The sequence below is a fragment of the Rhodnius prolixus genome, unplaced genomic scaffold (assembly GCF_049639745.1).
Source record: "Rhodnius prolixus isolate KJV_2025 unplaced genomic scaffold, Rpr scaffold_7, whole genome shotgun sequence".
Classification (NCBI taxonomy): Eukaryota; Metazoa; Arthropoda; class Insecta; order Hemiptera; family Reduviidae; genus Rhodnius; species Rhodnius prolixus.
Window position 1 is genome coordinate 7,395,552 of NW_027411582.1, and position 22,554 is coordinate 7,418,105.

General features: G+C 36.2%; 1 protein-coding gene across 5 annotated transcripts in view; it reads right to left on the minus strand.

The window, feature by feature from the left end:
* The window catches only part of LOC141446851 (rho guanine nucleotide exchange factor 10-like), a 518,303-nt gene extending 499,059 nt beyond the window's left edge, over nucleotides 1–19,244 (minus strand). For 3 of the 5 annotated variants that reach the window (XM_074113739.1, XM_074113735.1, XM_074113736.1), the window contains exon 1: nucleotides 19,025–19,244. The gene's annotated coding sequence lies outside the window, so the exon portion shown is untranslated. The remainder of the gene's footprint in view (nucleotides 1–19,024) is intronic. The other 2 variants (XM_074113741.1, XM_074113740.1) reach the window with 1 other exon arrangement.
* Nucleotides 19,245–22,554: the final 3,310 nt, after the last annotated feature.

Consider the following 22,554-nt stretch of genomic DNA (forward strand, 5'->3'; position numbering starts at 1 on the left):
AATTTTTGTAGAACAGCGGTTCCCAATCTTTTTTCATTAGTGTACCCCTTTACCTGACTGTTTCCCTAGTGTGTACCCCTAACATATATATATATAACATATGTTATATATAATATATAAATAAAAAAAATAAATAATCGTATCCTTGACTTTACGTATTGTAACTTTAAATTAACAGCAAAACAATCTGAATATAATGTGTCTTGTAAAGAACATATTACATATGATATGTTCCTATTAAAAAAATCATCTATGAATAGGTAAACATTTCAAACCAATAACTATTGCAGGGGTCGTAAATTGGAACAGCAAAGCGTTAATAGAGGAGAAGTAAATTATATGCGGGCCATGTGTAATATTAGTCAAAACTAAAGCAACATTTTTTCGACATTTTTGCATTTTCAAGAAATCATTCAATAATTTTTGATATACAAATATATTTACTTTAAAAAAAAATACTGCAGTATCGAATGAGTACTTAATTCTTGTCAATTTATAAGTTATTCAGTTTTATTATAATAATTTTGTAATTAAGTTGTAGGAATCATTTATTATATAATTTTTTTCTCATTAATAATATATCTTGTATAATTTTTATATCTTCCGCCATAATAACTTTTTTTTTGCGTACCCCAGGTTGGGAACCGCTGTTCTAGAGGTTTCGATCTGCGATAGTCAATAAAACTATAGGATCTTTAAGGATTTCAATTAAACTAAAATTAATCAATATAATATTCGATTTAACAGTTATTCAATTATTTCTTAAAATAAATTATAAAATACTATCGATTAAAATTTGATAAATCTGATAATTTATTACTTTAATTACATTCTGCTTATTTTAATAGCCTCTGAGAGGAAATAGTAATAAAGATAACCCGAAGATAATTACTAAATACTTCTGGACACTGGGAATAAAAAAGAGAGCATATCTGCCATTATCGTGAAACCAGATTGCTGATACGAGTTCTAGAAATGATGTCTAGCCAGATAACTCTTTAAGCAAACACAACATTCGTGTGAAATTCTCATTTCCTTTTCCGGGGGCTGGAATAAATGAAAACCTAATTTATGAAACATAAACTTTATTTCCAGAACCCAGAAGACTGGGGAAAAATAGCTCTTAATTTCATGAATACTTCGCATTTAAAACTTAAATCTGAGTTAATATTAGCCTTTTTTTTTTTTTAAGCAGGGAGAGAAAACGCTTAGTTTAAAGCCGTTTCAGATCACTGTTATTGGGAAAATGGGCTATTTCAGGATGTTATGCGGATAAGATCTCTTGTAATATCCAGGATAATTTAATAAATGATATTGAATCATCAGGGAAGCGATCATTTCAGTGGTTAATGTATACTGGAATCCAATTGGTTCGAATCCAGCTGCAGGCCCTTAGATTTTCTCTTCCTAGCTGCTATCAGGGGATGGACAGTGTTTTCTTTAAGAAGCTTCGGGCACCGATAACCTCAGATTTTGACGCGACTTAAATGAAAAATATATATCAATTATTCATAAATATTTTTGATTAAAAAATTAATTAAGTTAGCTCGGTATTTGTATTTATATATCTAGGATAGGGCATCCTTGATCTTCAGCATGGAAGATATTACACCCCTTCCGAAAACCCCACTTAAATCAAATCACCACAAAACAATTCTTTAAAAAAAATCTTTGAAAACTTGAAAATGGTATTTCCACGGTTGATCGCTTTTCTTCCTAATTAAAAACTTAAATTAATAATTTTCAATAGAATAAAAAAATTAATGCTAGTTTCAGTCATTATAAGCTGTATTATGCCGAGCTTTCGCCCTAGGGGACTAGGTCATCTTCAGGGCTAATTTACAATATACTGTTTTACATTATTAGAGGGTTGGTGTGTCTTCTGTCTTGTCTGTTCATGGACAGTATATTGTAAATTAGCCCTGAAGAAGATGACCTAGTCCCTAGGTCGAAAGCTCGGCATAATAAAGTTTATAATGACTGAAAATGGCATTAATTTTTCATCCTATTGAAACTATGATTCAGTCACCAAAAATAATGAACAGTAATTAATAATTTTCATGGAAGTAAATGGTGATGAGACCGTAGTTTATACTGATGGCTCCTCAAGTAGCCCCCTTTAAAAGTAAGCTTAAATGAATTTTGCTGGAAAAAATGCTTTAAGTTAAAGTTACAGCACAATCAGGATCTGATAGTGGTCCTTTCAGGTTCATTGATTCATTCCAAAAAGGTCCTTTTTTGGATCACGTAGTGGCGCCTAAACTAAAGACCAAACCAGAACGTTTCTATTACCCTTTTACCGTTTTGAGTTGTAGTAGAAACCAACTTCCTGTAAAAAAAACCATTTAGGTGTCTGTGTGTGTAACAGAGAACCTCCGAACTCCTAAGGGAAACTTTTAAGCAGTACTTCCGCCTACAACAAGGATAAAGACAAAAGTGAAATGATCAACGGCAACCCCTTGCAATAAAATTACAAATATTATCACATATCCGTAAGGTATAGCCAAAGAATTTACCTATCGCCCGGTGGCAGCAACAGCTATTTACCATCTCCCATTCTCCAGATGATAGATCAGTGCCTCCCTGTCACGTGACCCCAGTATAACGAGCCTAGACTGTTCCCACCACCACCACCACCACCACCGCCGCAGCAGGAGCAGCAGGCAGAACTCTCTTTCGCTCTGGGTCTATGTAATTATAATTCAATTGCCAGCTCGTGACTACAGACACCTGTCCGGACATGCATCTCTTATTTTTCCACGTCACTATTTTTTTTTAATATAAATACATATTTTATTTTGTTTTATTCTACGTCTAACACTTGCATATCTACTTCCAATTTCATTTCTTGTAGATTTGTTCATTCTAGACAAAAAAATACGCCTACACATAAAAATTCTACAAAATTTAATTAAAGAATTATCTACACAAACAAAATTAATTTGGATTTGATGGATTTATGGATTAAATTAATGGTTTGATCCATAATTAGTTCAATTTCTTTTTTCTTTTTTCTTTTTTGAGCTTAAATGACCGTCCAGCCCTTTCGACACCTGACCTTTTTGATTCGTAATATTTTGTTACTTCCTGTCTAACTAATCAGTTCAGCCAGCTAATTGGGTCAAAATTTACTTTATTTTCCTCGGAAATATGACTTCTTTTAAATATATAAAAAGGTCTGGTCTGCGTGCGTGGTTAGATATGGGAAAATACTCTAGCTCAGAATTCTGCGACCATCTACACAGTAATCCACCTGGCCAGAGAGTGGTCAGAAGTAGAAGGGACCTCTTTTGATGGGACCTCCGAAACTACAGGCTATATGCCCTTACTCAATATGCTTTTGGTCTTTTTTTTTTTTTTGCTGAAGTACTAAGCTTCCAGTAACTGATCTATAGTTTTCAGTTTAATTATGTGGGGATAGGCGGGAAGAAGCCCAGGTCCTTCTTGTATAAGGGCAAAAAAAGGGCACAAAAATATACAAAAAATTTATTTATTCCTTTGCACTATTTCATCATGAAAGCAAGAACATAGAAAAATGCACAAAAGTATTTGTTGTAAAGAGGAAAGGACAGAAAATAAAATACAAAAAATCCCGGCTTTATCTCCTCTCTTTTTTAGGGTTTAAAGGGAAGAAAATAATCAAGAAAAAAAGAAATGCAACCTCTGCATCTAATACCCTGAAAGGTTTGGTAATCTCCCTACAAGTAGGGCTTACTTTAGAATTAAAAGCCCTCTTGATATTTCTCCCTGATTGTTCGCCTGTCTATCTGAGTTTAATTATATATGTTAACATTTCCTGTAAGGAAACAGTTCTGTCAACCTCTTTCTTTACACAATAACATAACCTTCTGCTCAGTCACAATGAGGTTACAAAAATTTGTGAAAATACATTTCATGAAACCAAAAACTAAAATGCGAAACCATATTTTATTTTTGAGAAAAAGCAAGGGAATCATTAAAGGAAAACAAAAATACTAATTACAATAGGATGAAAAACTTATTGCCAGTTTCAGTCATTATAAACTTTATTATGCCGCGAGCTTTCTGCCTAGGGACTAGGGTCATCTTCACGGCTGTGGAACATATTATACAGTGTGTTAACAATAATTATATTACAATGAATATGTATAATGTTACGAAAAAAAGGTTCTACCAACACTCTTACGAGACTAAACTAAAAAAGAACACCACAGCACTTTTCCTTGCATAGCACACAGAAAATCATCACACTTTCGATTTTCCAAACACAAAGATACTTAAATCAGAAACCAACACACAAAAAAGGAAAGTACTAGAAATGATAAACACATCTAAGACAGAAAACAGTGTAAATTTCAAAACTGATACCAACAATTTAAACAACATATATACGCCAACTTACTACAAAAATACTTGACAATTGGCAACACTGACTTCCTTACAACCAAACACATATCACACACAGACCGATCACATTCAGTCCATGAACAGAGAAGACAGAAGACATACCAACCCTCTAATGATGTAAAACAGTATATTGCAAATTAGGTAAATATTTTTGTAAATTTTCGTTACATTATACATATTCATTATAATATAATGTTAACACACTGTAAATATGTTCCACAGCCCTGAAGATGGACCTAGTCCCTAGGCAGAAAGCTTGGCATAATAAAGTTTATAATGACTGAAACTGGCAGTTATTTTTCCATCCTATTGAAACTATGATTCAGTCACCAAAAATAATGAACAGTAATTACTAGGAACAACTTTATCTGTTGGTAATTCCAGGAAAAAGTTCTAAAGGTAAAAAAATATAAACCACCTAAATCAGAGGTAGAGGTTTAGCTGACAGGTTACTGTACGAGAGTTATGAATGTGCCACAGGACTTGACAGGTAGCAAGGATAGAAAGGAATCACCTAAATCTCACCTTTACGGCAATCAAACAAACCAATTCCTCTGTGGCCCGAGCAAATCTCCAAAAAAAATAGAACATCTAGGGAATAGTTTCGAATAAAAATAATAGCTGGGTATTTGGGCAATCATTTATCCTTCAAGGTTTAGGGATAATCAATGCAGCTTGGTTTGAAATAAGTTCCTGTATCTTTCTTTCCCAATAAAAAAGCGAAAGGACAGCTTCAGGCCGGCTTGAGCGTTGAGTCTGGTCCGCGAACAGCACAGAAATATCAAGATGGTTTGTGGAACAGCCCCTAGGTCACTGGATATGAGTGCATTCCTCGACCATACATACAGGAGGCCACCCTTTCCACACCATCCCGTCCCATAATCGGGAACCAGGCTCCCGCACACTAGAAGGCTAACCTGGACCCTGCTGGAATTGCTCTGATGTAATACGTACGCAATAGGAGTGTAAAAAATAAATTAGTTAAACTTCCTTAATTACAAAAAAAAAATTATCAATTAGAATTGTGATAGTAGTGGTAAGAGAGAACTGTGTGAACGTTTCACACGATTCACTTACCACCCTCAACAGAAAATAGGATAGGAGGGATCCCATTAAAAGTGGCATGGGAACTTCTCTTAAACATGCCTTGCATGTAAACTTGGATATAATCCTGTTTTCATGGAAAACATTATAAAGGATCAAAGGATTACGGGTGGGGGGGAAGCCTGTGTTAGTTTTTATAACATTTTGTCCCCTTTCCAGGATCTAAAGAGGACTTTTGTTTCTCTCTGTTGGCTGCAAATGGAGGTCCTGTCCTCTCCCCCCACAGTAACAGCCAATTGTAACCACTGATATAAACACACTAGAACCTTTTCTACACTTCATAGGTACAGTAGATCGGGGAAGGTCACCCTCGCCCTCCAGGATAAGATGGCTGGTAATAACAGTGGGGAAGTAATATAAACACTTTCAATAAGTACTCATTAGAATTGAGTGCAGGACAATAATAGCAGCCTCTACCCTTCAAAAGGTACGAGACAGAATCCTTCCAATAACCACCACTTCCGGACAAGAATTTCCTTTCCAACAACTTCTACTTCCTGTGGAAAACAAAAAGTAGTCACCATTTTGCGTAGAACGTCTTAGGAATATAAGTGCATCCAATCGTCATTCTCTCATTCCCCTCTGCTCTCTCATTTTCAGTTCACCGCACACTTCTCACTAGAAAGATAATCCAGCTCAAAGTTGGGGCCCCCCCCAAGCTGAACAACTAAGTTTCATCGCCCCCCCCCCCACGAACTACGGGGTAAAACTAGACTCCTCTCTCAAAGACCGTACCGGCACAGGGGTCCAATAAAAGTTAATGGCTGCTAACATTAAGAAGATGAGATCTCAAAAACAGTCCATTAAGCATCACGCTGTACCAATAATTATAAGGGCTAGGGAAAAACTGGTGAAGGAAAAGCAATCTTGAACAAAAAGTCTTCTATTAAGTAGTTCGAGGGTGGACCTCGATGACTTTCTTTTTTCTTTTTTTTTGGTTCTGGGATTAACTGGAGTTGTGCGATAAGCTTCAACTAGTGTACCGATGAAATTAACAGTAGCCACTGTAGTTCCCCGTGATGATGTCATCACGTTAAGCATTAGAAAGCATGGGACGGCTTACTTTCTTCCCATCACAAAGAAAGTCTAAAAGAGAATCAATACATTACTCATTGCTTCAAGTCCAAGTAATAAATGACTTTGTCGCGCTGAGGGGGGGCTTTGTATCGCGCTTAGATTCATCCTCGGCCTGTTCGTAAATCTATTCGGCAATATCTTTCTGATAGTATTGTACATCCGGCTACCCAAATCGCGTACAAGTTTTTCCTCTTCTATTTTTTTTTTTTTTTTTTTGTGATTTCGTTGTCACATTTAAGTTGATTAGTTTTTAAACTTGGTTTTTCTGGCTAAAATTTTAATTTTGTGCAGGGCCTCTTTGGCGTGAAATTGGGCATCCACCTACTACTATGTGTGATTCCAAGTCTTTAGAATCAAGAGGTCAAAATCCTGATGGATATTCCGAGAGGCTATCGGTTCCTTTAAGGCCCTTGGAGCTTTTGGGTTGGAGAGGCAACTTTAAAGTCCTTTTCACTAACCTCAAAACTTTTCTGAGCGAAGCACTTTTTGAGCACGTTTTCTCAAAATCAAAGTAACTTGCTGTTTATTTAATATTTATTACCGTAACGATTTTTGTTGACACTGAAGTAGATAAATAAAAATTCAAATGAAATATTTTTTATCAAAACCATCATGTCTTAAATCCCAGTCGTTAAAAGTACTTCCCTTAGGAGCTCACTCTTAAATCGGGACTGCAAACAATTCCTGGTGTATTCTTTTACCTTGGTATTCAGTTCCGTTTTCACTTGGAATTTCATAAACTGTTCCAAATCTTCGCCCACTCATCTTAATTTTCAAATTAAAGGGAAAGAAAGAAGTTCCATAGAACTTCGGAGAAGGGCAGAGGTCATCTTATTATAGCCGAAGTGGTTTACGTAAATTATCATGAGTGAAGTATCTAGACGTTATTGCGGGGGAAAAAAGATCATCTTTGGTGACGTAATATTACTATAGGCTTGCCGAACTTTTTTTGAGGGGGGCCAAAGGGAAGTAGGGCTCCTCTAATTTCCCAAGGGTACTGTACTGAAGGTTATAGCATAAGATCCAGGAAAGACGAAACAGTTTTTAAAAAGTGTATTTCCAAAAATATTGGATAACGTTTCTATCAAACACATTAATTTCCTTTTTAATTTGATGATCTCAAGTCAGTGAAGGATCAATTTAAAAAAATAAAATAAAGCACAGAAGCATTTCCGCTTAGAAGGCCATGAAAACGGAAACTTCAATTCGACGACACTTATAAGGGCAATAAATTTTAATGATAAAATATGACAGCAGCGAAAGATATGCTAGCGTAAGACAACTGGGTCTCAGAAATTAAGGTTGGGATAGGTGGCGAGGAGCTTTTAGTGTGACCCTTAGCATCCTCTTTTGGACCTAAACTAGGACAGGGGGAAAGACAATTCAGCTGGCCGGTGCTTGTTAGTGAAGTTCTGGGACAGGTGAAGTGAGGATATCGGGGACCAATATACTCCAGAAAGTCAACCGTCAAGCACTTCCCCAAGGAGTTCCAACTTAATAAGTCCTTTTCAACTCAAAGAATAATAATAAAAAAGAAGGAATCAAACCTAATTTTATCTGTATAATTGGATAGAAAAGATTCAGGAAGTTATTTGCAAGGTTATGTTTCCGGGCACATTATGATAATAACCAGTTATTGGCATTAGAGTAACTCAAAACATTCATTTTTACTTGAGTATTAATATAAAGTCTTCCAGAGATTGTTTCCTTATGTTGAGGGGATATTAGGTCGATACCAGTGTGGCTTCAGAAAGGGTAAATCGACCATTGACCAGATATTCAACTTGAGGATGATCCTGGAAAAGGGAAGAGAATACCAGCTTAGCACATACCACCTATTCATAGATTTTAAAGCCGCTTACGACAGTGTAAATAGGTGCGAGCTGTATAAGGCTATGAGTGAAATGAATATACCGATTAAGTTGGTACGCCTTGTTGCGATGAGTATGTCGAATGTTCACTGCGTTGTGCGGATACAGTCGAACATCTCCTCTCAATTCCAATCGAGAAACGGATTAAGGCAAGGTGGTGCATTAGCCTGCTTGCTTTTTAGCCTGGCTCTCGAAAGGGTGATCAGAGAGTCGGAAATCCAAACCTCGGGAACCATTTCCCATAAATCTGTGCAGCTCTTAGCCTATGCAGATGACATAGACGTTGTATGGATAGAATAGTCGATGCTGTAAAGAATGCTTTCCTGAGAATTGAAGCCAACGGCAGGAGATTGGGTTTGGAGGTTAATGAGGAAAAAACAAAATTCCTCTCCACCGACCCAACACAAAAAGACCCACTCCGCATACGGGACTACGCATTTGAAAATGTAGCTGAGTTTGTTAACCTTGGATCTCTTGTGTCAGCCGACAATGACGTCTCCCAAGAAATAGGAAGGAGGTTGCTGTCGGCTAACAGGTGCTATTATGGCCTAAATAAACACCTTAAAAGTAAATTGCTGACAAGAGGCACCAAACTTAGGCTGTACAATACCCTCATTCGGCCTGTCTTGGCATATGCCTCAGAGACCTGGACCATCTCAAAGACAGACGAACACCGTTTGCAGGTGTTCGAGAGGAAACTACTGCGCAAAATCTACGGCCCAGTACCAGTGAAGGCAAGACCTGGCGACGTAGGAAGAATAGAGAGTTATATGAGATCTAATGAAGGAACCCCCAGTAGTAGCCTGGATTAAATTAAACCGGCTGAAATGGGCCAGGCCATGTGGCGAGGCTGAGTGCCGATGAGATTCCCTCCAAACTGCTGCGCGAGACCGCGGATAGGAGACGGAATGTAGGGAGACCTAGTCTGCGTTGGACTGATGGAGTTGCCCAGGACGCGAGGAATATCCTCGGACTGCGTAACTGGATGGCGGCCTCTAGAGATAGAGACGACTGGTGGAAGCATATTGAGGAGGCCAAGACCCAGGTTGTAGAGCCAGGAAAGAAGAAGAAGATTAATATAAAGTTTATCAATTAGATAAGTAATTTTTATAATAAGGGAAGTCTCTTGAATGTTTTATTTATTTAGGCCAGCAGCCGGATTCGAACCCGTGATCTCCGCGTTGGAAACCTAAAATTCTCTAACCACCCAGCTAATCTCTTCCCTCTCTCCTGTTCAGAGCAGATTTTTATTCCTGTTGAGCACAAAACTTGGGGGGAAAAAACTAGTATAATTCGACACGTTCAAGATACTACTTATAGAGGTAGGAACAAGTAGAATATACGCTCCTATAATCTTGAAACATCACCTTTCAAATTATATCCATATCTTATCTAACATAATGGTCACATAAAGGACTTATCGGGGATGACCTGCTCTAACAATACGTATGGTATCTTTAGCCCATTATTCTTCCTTTTATATCCTAATGAAACACTGTATCCTTTAAAAAGATCTGGAGGAAACAAAGAGGAGAGATAGAGAAAAGGAATAAAAAAAAAGGATGTGAAGAAATATCTTCAGAAAGAAAAAGAAGGACTTTACCCTGACTTGGACTGGGAAGAGAAGAAAGGAAGTAAGGGCCACACAATCCCTTTATATGTAAATATGGAAATTTACATACAGTAAAGAACCCTAATAGAGGAGAATAGAGAGACAGACTCACACACACACACACACGGAGGTTTCGATGTCGCTATTGATGTCTGTGGTGGTGGGAAAAAATGGCGGATAGGTGACGTATTGGTACTGAAGAAGAACGCGGAAGTAATAGCGCGTAAGATTCGTCTTTAAGGGTGTTATCTTGGAAGGTGGTGTCTTTTTGTAAAGTCACTTAGGTGGTACCTAGGGCTGGCATTCTTTCAACGTCGGCTAGCCAAAGACTTCTTCAGAAAGTGAACGAGGATAAAGCATCCTGTAAAATGTGGAAAACAAGGGAAAAAGAATTCCCAAAAACGAATACCCTTTAATTAGCCCATAATGTTGTTTAATTTACAAAATCTCCTTCAAAAGGGCCAGAGTGGTATTAAGTATTGAAAACTTTTTGGGGATAGGTTAAGGATGGGTTGCACAAGAGTGTGGTTATCCCTGTCCGCTCCTCTGGAATTTCCCTATAGAGCATGGTTGAGTTCCAGGGTTGGAGGAGTGTGTAATCCCCCCTCACTTGAACCTGAAATAGTTACAATAACTAAATTAGGGAACTAACTAATGAAATTTTTAGACTAAGAGAATATGTCTAAACGGTATAAAAAAAAATGGTCACCAATAAATGGGTTGTTACGACAATAAGCAGGCTGAGAGCGAACCACGCGCGGTGTGCTGATCGTATCTTCACAGGATCAATAAAAGGTCCTCTCCTCTTTGCCTAAGATTGCAGTGAGGAGGAGGATTTCAGGACATATAATAATGATATGTTATGTAGTAGAAAGGAATCAGGATGTTTGACGACATATACAGGTATTTTAGATGCACCATTTCGCTATAAAGGCATAATATTATCCACCAGCATCTATGTGCTTAAAGAGCTAGCAAAGAAATATGAATGTATTTAATAGTTATAGCCGATTAGAATGAATGGAAGAAAATGATTAGAGAAGGATTACGGTGAATTTAATTCAGGTTAAGCTATAAGGATGGCAGGAATATAGAGTACTGATCCATCCATTAGCTGTAAGTTTGTATGTAAATAGTTGTATATAGTAGAGGGATGAATGTGAGAAGCGAATGTATTTATAAGTGATATTCTAGACGATGCTGGGCTCTATGGCGGAAGCCAATGCCACAAAAAAATAAATAAATAAAATTCTCAACTCGTAATTATTGATCATATTAGGCGCTCTAAAGTAGAATGTCCTGTAGGATGGGGGAGTCCCTTTTTTTTAAAAGGGTTACGAGAGAAACAGCGCGAACTTAAGTCACTTTGGTCTTTTTTTTCTATCATTTTTTTCAATATTTATAAATTCTATTTCTATGCTTTTCCTAACTTTACACTTAATTTGATTTAAACTTAATACGCTAAGTGCCACAATTAGGTGGCTTCTAACTTCCGTCCCCGCGATAAAAAAAAAAAAGTTTCCGGTTTTTTAACTCTTAAATAGGATGGTTAAGCTAGCGCGTGAAAACCATCTACGGCCAGACAACCAATTAGTTTTAATCCCACAGTTGGATAATTATATTTAATAAGCAGATCTTGAAGCAGCAAAAGTAAAAGAGAAATGTTTAAGTCGAAGCCATTAAGTTTTTTGTTTAAAAATAAAATAAAAGAAAAGAAATAAAAAAACGGAACAAAAACAAAAGCAGACATTAAAGTTCGCCTCGGGTCACAACCTTAACTTCCTCTCCAAGATTTTCTTAATACCATTCTACTTCCTCCAAAGAGCATAATGTTCCACGTTTTTGGAGAAGTTATTAAAAACGAAAACAATTTTAATGGGAAAGATATTTATTTTTTTTTTAACTTAAAGCTGAATTTAAAGTTAGCTCTCAAGTTTGCCGCGTTTTAAAGTAAACAATATGGGGGGGGGGACGTGTTTCAGGGATTGAAATATTTTGTCTGAAAATTCGTGTCAGAATAGTTCTTGAAGGTCGGAGGTTTGATGTAGACCTCTTGATTTGGTGTTGATGTACGGTTACTCAAACTGAAACTGAAAAAACAAATTCCGCCTATAGTTACTCTTTATTTGTTAGAAAAAAATTGTTTATAGTAAAGTATGGAGCTTCCGCCCTTGTCCTGGTAGTGAGACATTAAGTCCCTGCCTGGAAAAAAAAATGGACCGATTACTTTACATTTACTTCATTAAGACGAAAGAAAATCTTTGGTACCGTTTTCAGGAAAACTCTAAAAAAAAAACCTCTAGACCAATTTTAGAGACCCAAAACTTTATTGTAGCGACCTCTGTTAGCGCCGAACGAAATTTCAAATTCCAAATTCCTGTGATTTCTAGTTTTTGAGTTTTTTTTTTGGCATTGGCTTCCGTCATACAGCCAGCATCGTCTATGTATACAGCCAGCATCGTCTAGGTGCTTATCACTAGAATATCACTCACTCTCCATTCTTACTTATAAATACATTCGCTTCACACATTTTCATCCCTCTACTAAACAGGGTGTATACGGAGGAGTGGTCAAAACTTCGGGAGATGATTCAGCAGCTCAAATGCAACAAAAAATATTCTATTCACTTTGGCCCACTTCTCAATAGTGTCTAAGATATTTGCATTATTAACTTCTTAATTTTTGACTTCCGTTTTTATTAAATAATAATTGTTAAAAACTAAAATGGTTACATTTCTTTTTGTTCCTTCTCCAAAAATTTGACATTTCAATAAATTAGTAGTGAAAAGTCGGTTACGCAAAATCCCAGTTTTCTGCATTTACACCCCTCTGTTCGGGGTAGGGTTTTATTAAAAACAAAAAAAAAATCCATATGATCTTGAAGCTCAATAAATGCGCAACTCTTTCTGAAATTATGTGACTCCTTGATTCATTAATCATTGAGAAAATACAGTTGAAAATTTTAACAAAAATCATCGCGAACGAATTTTTTAGACATTAAAGTAAAACTTTCATAGTTTATAAAAAACGTTTTGAGGCTCTGTATTGAGCCAAATTTATAGGAAATTTAATGCTCTTTCGTTTGGAATAACCAGATTTGTTTTAGGATAAAGGATAAAAAAGTTATGGCCGTTTTTATGGGTGAAAATCGCGAACATCGACGGAAAAGTTAAAAAATGTAAATATCTTGGACACTATTGAAAATTGGGCCAAAGTGAAGAGAATATTTTTTGTAGCATTTGAGCTGCTGAATCACCTCCCGAAGTTTCGCGACCTCTCCTCCGCATTACACCCTGGTATACCACTATTTACATAAACCTTACAACTAATGGAAGGATCAGTACTCCTATATTCCTGCCATCCTTATAGCTTAACCGAAATTAGATAGATAAACTTCTGTATTTGATGTTATTAACATATTACAGGGGTTCTGAAAAGTACAATAATTTTAAATAACCACTGTTATATAGTAATAAAATAATTAAACAAAATTAAACTTTTCTTTGTAAACAAAAAATAAAAAATAATAATAATCATACTGATATAACATTTTTAGCTGCAATAAATTCTATTTCTATTTCTTTATTCATCCTTCACAAATGATCTCAGCCTTAAAGACTCTATTATATAATAGTAGATCTGATTTAGGCGGTCATATGTGTTTATTTTTAGAATGTTTATTAGCTGGGACTCTTTTTGAAGAAGAAACTCTCCCAGGTAGTGTCTTCTCATCGGTGAATTCAGCGGACAGATAAGGAGAAAGTGCTCCAGGGTTTCATTTCTATTTAAATTGCACATTGTACAGATTGAGTTGGTGTCTATGTGGTAATAACCATTTCTAGATCTGATTCTCAATGCCTTGCAACTCGATACTCGAATCTGGCTCACCACTCTGAGTTTGTCTAAAGCGCAAGTATAGTAAATATAATCCTCATTTAGACCTAATAAACTTATATCTCTATACAAGCGACTATAGCCAGAATGAACAGCCCTATCGACATCGAGCGAAAGAACATGGTTAGTCCACTTTTCGATCAAATCTGGTACCCTCTGTTTTAAGCACCTCTCATTATCACAAAGAACGAAGTCAGATTCGCCAATAACAGCAAGCCATTGCTGCAATTGGGAGAACCAATTCCACTCAACTTTGTTACCCGCTTGTTGACTCAAACCCCTCATTCTACATAACGCAAGTTTAGGCAATCGGTTGTCACTCATGTTCATGATGCGCAACCAGTAACCCAGGATCCTCTTAAACACCTATACACTTGATGCCAACCTGCCAGATTCAAGCCTCACCATCCAGTCTGGAATGTGCTTAACCGAAATTAAAATCACGTAAAATCCTTCTCTAATCATTTTCTTCCTGTAGTCTCGAGTTAAGCGATATAAAGTGAAAGTGCAGTTCTACGTCTAATTATTGCCATGGGAAACGCTACTCTACTATCATCCCATAATGTTTACTTTTTATTTCTGCAAAAGAAATTATTGTAACAAAAGAAAATGTTCATCCTGAACGCAAGACCAGGTCAAAGGTAATAAGGGTGTTGAAATCTCTGTGCGGCTGTCCTCTATTTTTACTATTTTCTCTGTCTTCTTATTTCCTCGGCTTTTAAGACTGGGCGGGGGGTGGAAGGACAAAAAAAGAAAATGCCCATAGCTGTGTGGCCGGTAGAGGTTTCCAAGTTATTAGAGTAGAGCTTAGTACGGGGCCGTGTCACGTAGGTCCCCCCTATCCTTTACTCTGCTGCTATCTGATGGTCTGCTCTTAAAATATATGACAGCCACCTTCCACCAGCTACCAGGCCAGTAAAGGGCTTTAGCTCCAACTTGGTCCTACTCTTCCCATACTCAGCAGTAGATTCTAGTTTTTCTTGCTCTCTTTTGCTTTTTATCTTCTTCGCTTGGCGGCCTCGTGCTTTACTACTTTATTCTTATGGACAATATTACCTTCTTCTTCTTGCATTAAACTCTCTTAAAACAATTTATGACGGCGTATTGTATTTTAATTTAATGTGCCTTCCCGCTGGATCACCTTTCAACACTCTTAATAAATTTTTAATTTTTTTTCTTTGTCTGAATGTCACTTGAAGAGCAGTCTATTGACAGGAATTAGCTACCCACTTCTTATCCAAGTTTCTTCCCTTTAAGAACCGATGAAGGAGATCGCCTCTTGGGTGGTCTTAGGGTAACCCAACCCTGGAGTGAATACATTTACTCCAAATCCAGGACAGAAATGACCCAGTGGTAACACCCAGGTGTAAGCCAGTCCTATATCCAGGACGGTGCATACAAAGGTTTTTGGACAAGGTTCCACAAAAACTTCCGGATTTCCGGTGAATATACAAATATTATTAGTAATCCGCAATTTTTGTTTTCATCTCTCTCTCTCTCTCTCGCAAAGAAACTGGCAGAAGTTTATCCATTCTGTTCGGGTATACAGAATTAATTCGGTTTGACTCATTACTCTCATCCAATCAAATAAATCTATTAGCGCCTGTCTATACATGTTTGGACTCGTTTACAAATAGACTCTACCGTCAGCTGGTTGTACCCGGATTAGTTTTAATTATAATTTTATTTATATTTTTTTTAATCTTCATCCCCATATAATGATCGTATTGATTTTGTGCCCAGTCCAATGTATGGAAATCATTTTGAAAAGGCTTTAATATTCCACCAGTTAATCCAACATGTTCCTCGAGGATAAATTTAGTAACTGTGGCTGGATTATTTGATTTTATGCATTAATATAAAAATACAAAATAAAATATAAATAATTTATAAAAACTGAGAGATTAAATGGGTGAAAATTATTTTTTTTTAAAAAAAAACTTATGTTAGTACAGAAAAAAAAATATCGCAACATGGCCAAATTTTTTCAGTACGGAAATGTCAAGTTTTAAATTTGGTGACAACAAATATGATTTATTTTTATTTTCTGCAGACAGTGACGTACATACAGACCAATTTTAGAAAAAATTTTTTGTTGTTTTCTTTTGAGTGGAAAGCTAAAAGCGGCCATTTTCAGTGAATAATATCGAAAATTGCATTCGATTGCTGTATTTCTTCCTGGTATAAATCTGGAATGAACAACTAACGTAAGTTTTGCAATTTACGTCTTGATCAATTTTCTTGTACAAGGGTCGTTTGAAAAGTCCGTGCAAAAATAAAAACTACTTAATTTTTTGGGGTAAACCTTTTCTATTTTTCAACATAGTCTCCTTTTAGGCTTATACACTTCGTCCAAAGCTGCTCTAGTTTGTTGATCCCTTCCGAATAATAGGATTTGTCCAAGTCTGAAAAATAGCCATTCGTTTCTGCAATCACCTCCTCGTTTGAATAAAATCTTTTTCCCGCCAGCCATTTCTTCATATTGGAGAACAAATAGTAGTCCGAGGGAGCCAAGTCTGGAGAATAGGGGGGGGATGTGAAACGAGTTGGAACCCTATTTCCATTAATTTTGCGACCACAACTGCTGAGGTGTGAGCTGGTGCGTTGTCGTGATGGAAAAGGACTTTTTTTGTGGGCCAATCGTGGGCGTTTTTCTTGCAGCTCGGTTTTCAAACGGTCCAATAATGATGAATAATATGCACCTGTAATAGTTTTACCCTTTTCCAAATAGTCGATGTGGATTATTCCTTGCGAATCCCAAAAGACAGTCGCCATAATCTTTCCGGCCGAAGGAACGGTCTTCGCCTTTTTTGGTGCAGATTCCCCCTTGGTAACCCATTGTATAGATTGCTCTTTGGTCTCAGGAGTGTAGTGGTGTATCCATGTTTCATCCACAGTGACGAAACGACGCTTAAAGTCCTGCTGATTCTTCTGGAACAGCTGCAAACCGTCCTTGCAACACTTCACACGATTTCGTTTTTGGTCAAGCGTGAGCAATCGCGGCACCCATCTTGCGGATAGCTTTGTCATGTCCAAATGTTGATGCAAAATATTATGTACCCGTTCATTCGAGATGCCCACAGCACTAGCAATCTCACGCACCTTCACTCTTCTGTCATCCATCACTATATCATGGATTTTATCAATGATTTCTGGAGTAGTAATCTCAACAGGACGTCCAGAACGTTCAGCGTCACTTGTGCCCATATGGCCACTCCGAAAATTTTGAAACCACTTATAAACTGTTCTAATCGAAGGTGCAGAGTCACCATAATGTTTATCAAGCTTCTCTTTAGTCTCCTGAGGCGTTTTGCCTTTCATAAAGTAGTGTTTAATCAACACACGAAATTCTTTTTCGTCCATTTTTTGAAAATCACTCGACTTCCTCGATTCAAACGAATGCCAAATACAAAGAAATAGACCGATCTGGCTGAAACTTGGTGTGTGTTCTTCCAAGAGATGCTACTAACTAAACATAACATCGATACGCGCCAGTATTGCTATCTCTCTGACTTTGCACGGACTTTTCAAACGACCCTCGCAAGTAACGATTAGTCTTGAGAGGAAGTCTTACAGTAAAACGTAACCAAAATTAGTTCAATTCAAGTTCAATTGAGAAATCTGTTGAAGATGGTCTAGAAAATTATAGAAAAGTTTTTTCTTTTGTGTGCAGATGAACTTAAAACTTCTGGAAATCTGACTCTATTCGAATTTTAGTTAGATTTTCTTGCTAAACACTGGAGTTAAAACCATACAATATGATAAAAAAAGTACCTTATCTGAGATAGTTTAACTTCAGCTTTCCGTGATGAAAACCCTTGCAGTTTTCCCGTTAAATGTTACAAATAAAAAGATAAATATTTTTTTCTATATAGAATTGATGTCCGAATCTTGAAGAAAATTATTGGAACCATTTGGGGTGAAAAACTTTCTTTTTTTTTTTTTTTTTAAATCTAGTCTAACTAAATCCATCAACATAATTTTATAAAATTCAAAATTTTAATACTTAAAATTATAACATTATACAGAACCATACATTATACTATATTGGCCACTTTAGAGCTAAACCTAGTCACCCTTTCCCTCCCCCCCCCCAAATGCATTCCCATCCTAGAAAAATGATGCAAATAAAAAGTTGCAGCTCGAAATATGAGCAATTCATAAATTACGCTTTAAAGAAAATTGAAACAATTTTCAAGGAAAATCTAAATAAATTTGAAAATCTTTGAAGTAAATTTGGGTACTTCCGGTGGCCGCTATTTTTATCGTACACCTTATTTGTATCGTCCTATAAATATTTGTAAATTAATCGTAAATTTTAATTTGGGCATTTTTTTGATAATTCCGCTTTTTAGGTGTGGAAAATAAAGTACAATTTCTTTTCTTTGAGACGTTAAACAATAATGCCTATTTTCAGATCAGTTTTACGTACAACTTAACGATCAAGCATCGAGAACGGAAGCGGTAAAGATAACATACTTTACTATTAATTTCTCTCTATAATAAACACCATTAAATAAAAGTAATGTCAAGTCCCGACAAATAGTACCCAAATAGTTTCACAATACATCTTAGTTATTACGGTCAAAAGCAGTTCAAGAATTGTGGGGGCCGAAAATCTGTTTACCATTAAAAAAAATATCTGGTAAAATTAAATGAATTTTGGGAATTTGAAGGTAAAAAAAAAAAAAGGAAAAAATAATATTAATATTATTAAGTTAATGAAGTGAATTTTTTGAATAATCTATGTTTCATGAACAAAATTACATTCAGAATATAATAATTGAAAAATAATTCATGTTAAATTGTAAAAATCTAAACATCCAAAAATATAGAAAAAGGCGAACAAGCAAAAATAGAATAAAGCAAAATTGTTTAGAAAATTAATGACAAACAAAAATTCTGATAATATTCGATTAATTATTATAAATTTTGATGAGCTATTTTTAATTTAATTGCGGCAAAAACAAATTAAAATAAAAAATATATGATGCAACAATTTATAAAAAAAAAAAAAAAAATTATAGCGAAAATAAATAAAAACCAAAATAATTTATTTTATTTATTTTTTTTTAAATACCTTATAAAATAACGTCGAACTCTAATTTCAAATTCATATACATCCAATTCGAACAAAATTAAATGGACACATGTCACCAATTTTTTAATTATCTTTGAAAGATAAAAAAAATACACGATTTATTTCTTTCGTGACGAGCAAAAAAAAAAATAACGGAAAAGATATCTTTTCTTTTTAAGGCTCTAGCTAGGTACTTTGCGTAACAAAGTCAAGTTTGTTACTGGCCAAATTACAAAGGCTACATTCTTTGAAGGGTGCACTAACTCCCCCACTTGGTTTTGTTTAGTTCCAGCTATGGACTGTAGTTAGCGCCACCAGTCGTACAGAACTTTACATTATTCAAAATCAATTGCTTTTTCTTTATTTTTGAGTGAGGGGGGGTTTTCTATTTCTTTTTCTTAAAAGTTTTACGTCGTGTCTATTTATTTATTTTTTTTTTTTTTTTTTTTTGGAAATTGCGTTTTTTTCCGGCAATTTAAGGAGCTCTCAATTCGAATAAAATATTTTTACAGCGCTGTAAACTTCTTCGTGTATTAGTATTACAAATATCCCCTTTGAGGTATCTAGAATTAGAAAAAGCTTTTTTACAAAAAAAATTTAAGACTGCACGAGGGTCGTTTGAAAAGTCCGTGCAAAGTCAGAGAGTTAGCACCACTGGCGTGTATCGAGGTTGTTTAGTTAGTAGCATCTCTTGGAAGTACACTCACCAAGTTTCAGCCAGATCGGTCTATTTCTTTGTGTTTGGCATTCGTTTGAATCGAGGAAGTCGAGTGATTTTCAAAAAAAAATGGACGAAAAAGAATTTCGAAGTGTTGATTAAACACTACTTTATGAAAGGCAAAACGCCTCAGGAGACTAAAGAGAAGCTTGATAAACATTATGGTGACTCTGCACCTTCGATTAGAACAGTTTCATAAGTGGTTTCAAAATTTTTAGAGTGGCCATATATGGGCACAAGTGACGCTGAACGTTCTGGACGCCCTGTTGAGGTTACTACTCCAGAAATCATTGATAAAATCCATGATATAGTGATGGATGACAGAAGAGTGAAGGTGCGTGAGATTGCTAGTGCTGTGGGCATCTCGAATGAACGGGTACATAATATTTTGCATCAACATTTGGACATGACAAAGCTATTCGCAAGATGGGTGCCGCGATTGCTCACGCTTGACCAAAAACGAAATCGTGTGAAGTGTTGCAAGGACGGTTTGCAGCTGTTCCAGAAGAATCCGCAGGACTTTAAGCGTCGTTTCGTCACTGTGGATGAAACATGGATACATCACTACACTCCTGAGACCAAAGAACAATCTAAACAATGGGTTACCAAGGGGGAATCTGCGCCAAAAAAGGCGAAGACCGTTCCTTCGGCCGGAAAGATTATGGCGACTGTCTTTTGGGATTCGCAAGGAATAATCCTCATCGACTATCTGGAAAAGGGTAAAACTATTACAGGTGCATATCATTCATCGTTATTGGACCGTTTGAAAACCGAGCTGCAAGAAAAACGCCCACGATTGGCCCACAAAAAAAGTCCTTTTCCATCACGACAACGCACCAGCTCACACCTCAGCAGTTGTGGTCGCAAAATTAATGGAAATAGGGTTCCAACTCGTTTCACATCCCCCCTATTCTCCAGACTTAGCTCCCTCGGACTACTATTTGTTCCCCAATATGAAGAAATGGCTGGCGGGAAAAAGATTTTATTCAAACGAGGAGGTGATTGCAGAAACGAATGGCTATTTTTCAGACTTGGACAAATCCTGTTATTCGGAAGGGATCAACAAACTAGAGCAGCGTTGGACGAAGTGTATAAACCTAAAAGGAGACTACGTTGAAAAATAGAAAAGGTTTACCCCAAAAAATTAAGTATTTTTTATTTTTGCGCGGACTTTTCAAACGACCCTCGTATTTGCGTATGACGGTGAATACGAGTTTCCCTCCAAATTGTCATTTTTTTTTTGTATAAGGTATGTGGTGCCATCTCTTGTGCGTTATTTTAAGGTGGATTAAAATGTTGTTCGTAAATAAACTTTCCTCAAGGTAAAAAAAAAATACTGTAAATAATCTAGTGTGATATATCTTGGTCTATAACAAATTTGGCATTAATTGTGTAAATTTGGATTATCCCCGACAGTAAAGTATTTTAGTGCAAAAAATACTTTTAAGTTGTTTCGTTATTATCTTCACACGTAGTGATAAAAGTCTATAACAGAACAGAAATAAAGAGTAACAAAGAACAAGATGAATTAGCATATGACTGCTATCTGTTGTCAAGAAATCGTACTAAAACTGTGGAATATAACTGAACCAATGGAAAATAATAGTAAATAAAAGGAGTTTCAATACTTTTTTAAAATTTATTTAGTTCTTTTCAATTTGTATATATATATATAAACAATAAGTAAAAAGGAATATATACAATAAATGGATGCGTGAAAGGGAGGAGAGAAACTACCCAGGGGTAGCACCTACAGGATATGAATGACAATGATAGTGATCTTCAGACTGCAAGAAAGTCGCGGGGCCATCGGCGATTCAGTCGGCGTGGAGTATTAGGGATGTCAGAGGAGGCGAGAGACGGTGCAAGAGGATTACAGCAAGTAGAGAGAGCAGTATGGAACATGTTTCCAACATCAATTCTCAAAAATCACATACCGAGATATCTCATGATTTATGTTAATAACGCCTGGTAATTTTTACAAACCAAAGACCTTTTAGCTAACTGAGAGTATACAAAAATAAAACTTGGATGAGAATACTTTAAAAACAAAAAAAAAAACGAGAAAATATTAGAAACTTTACAATTTTAGATTATTAAATTTCACCATTTGGGTAAAATGCCAGCATTAAATTTATTGCATTTACAGAACAAAGTTGAACATGCAGTAAGCTGATTTTGTCTGAATCAAATGGACGTAAATGTCAATTTTTGAAGATCTTTGAATCAGGAAGATTGTCAAGAAAATGATCTGGTTTTTTTGTTTACAAAGTATCTTAAAAAACGAAAAATTGCAGAAAACTTATCTTTGTATTTCTATTTGCTCCCTCCAAGAAAATCGATTGTAAATTGCGATCAAAATATCTCATACAAAAATTAAGCTAGAGTGGATTAAACGCGTAATTCGAGCTTGAAGGGAATCCCATAGCTGGGAGGTACCCTCTTTCTCTGAATGAACTTTTCACTTTTCTAAGCTTTTCTCGATTTTCTCTGATGTTTTTTGCGTACATTAAATGTATGAGGGAAGGGATTAGCTATGAGGTTAGCATACTGGACTCCCACGCGGAGGTCCCGGGTTCGAATCCAGCAGCTGACCCTTAGATTTTCTCTTCCTAGGAGCTTCTTACAGCTCACTGTCCGGTGATGGACAGTGTTGTCTGTAACGAGAGAACACTGTCCGGAGGCCGGCAGTGCACTGGAAAAAGCTCCGGGCGCTAATGACCTCAGCTGTTGATGCGCCAAAAAAAAAAAAAAAAAAATGTATGTAGATCAATAAATTGTATTTCAATTATTTTTGAAGCAAATTTCTGTA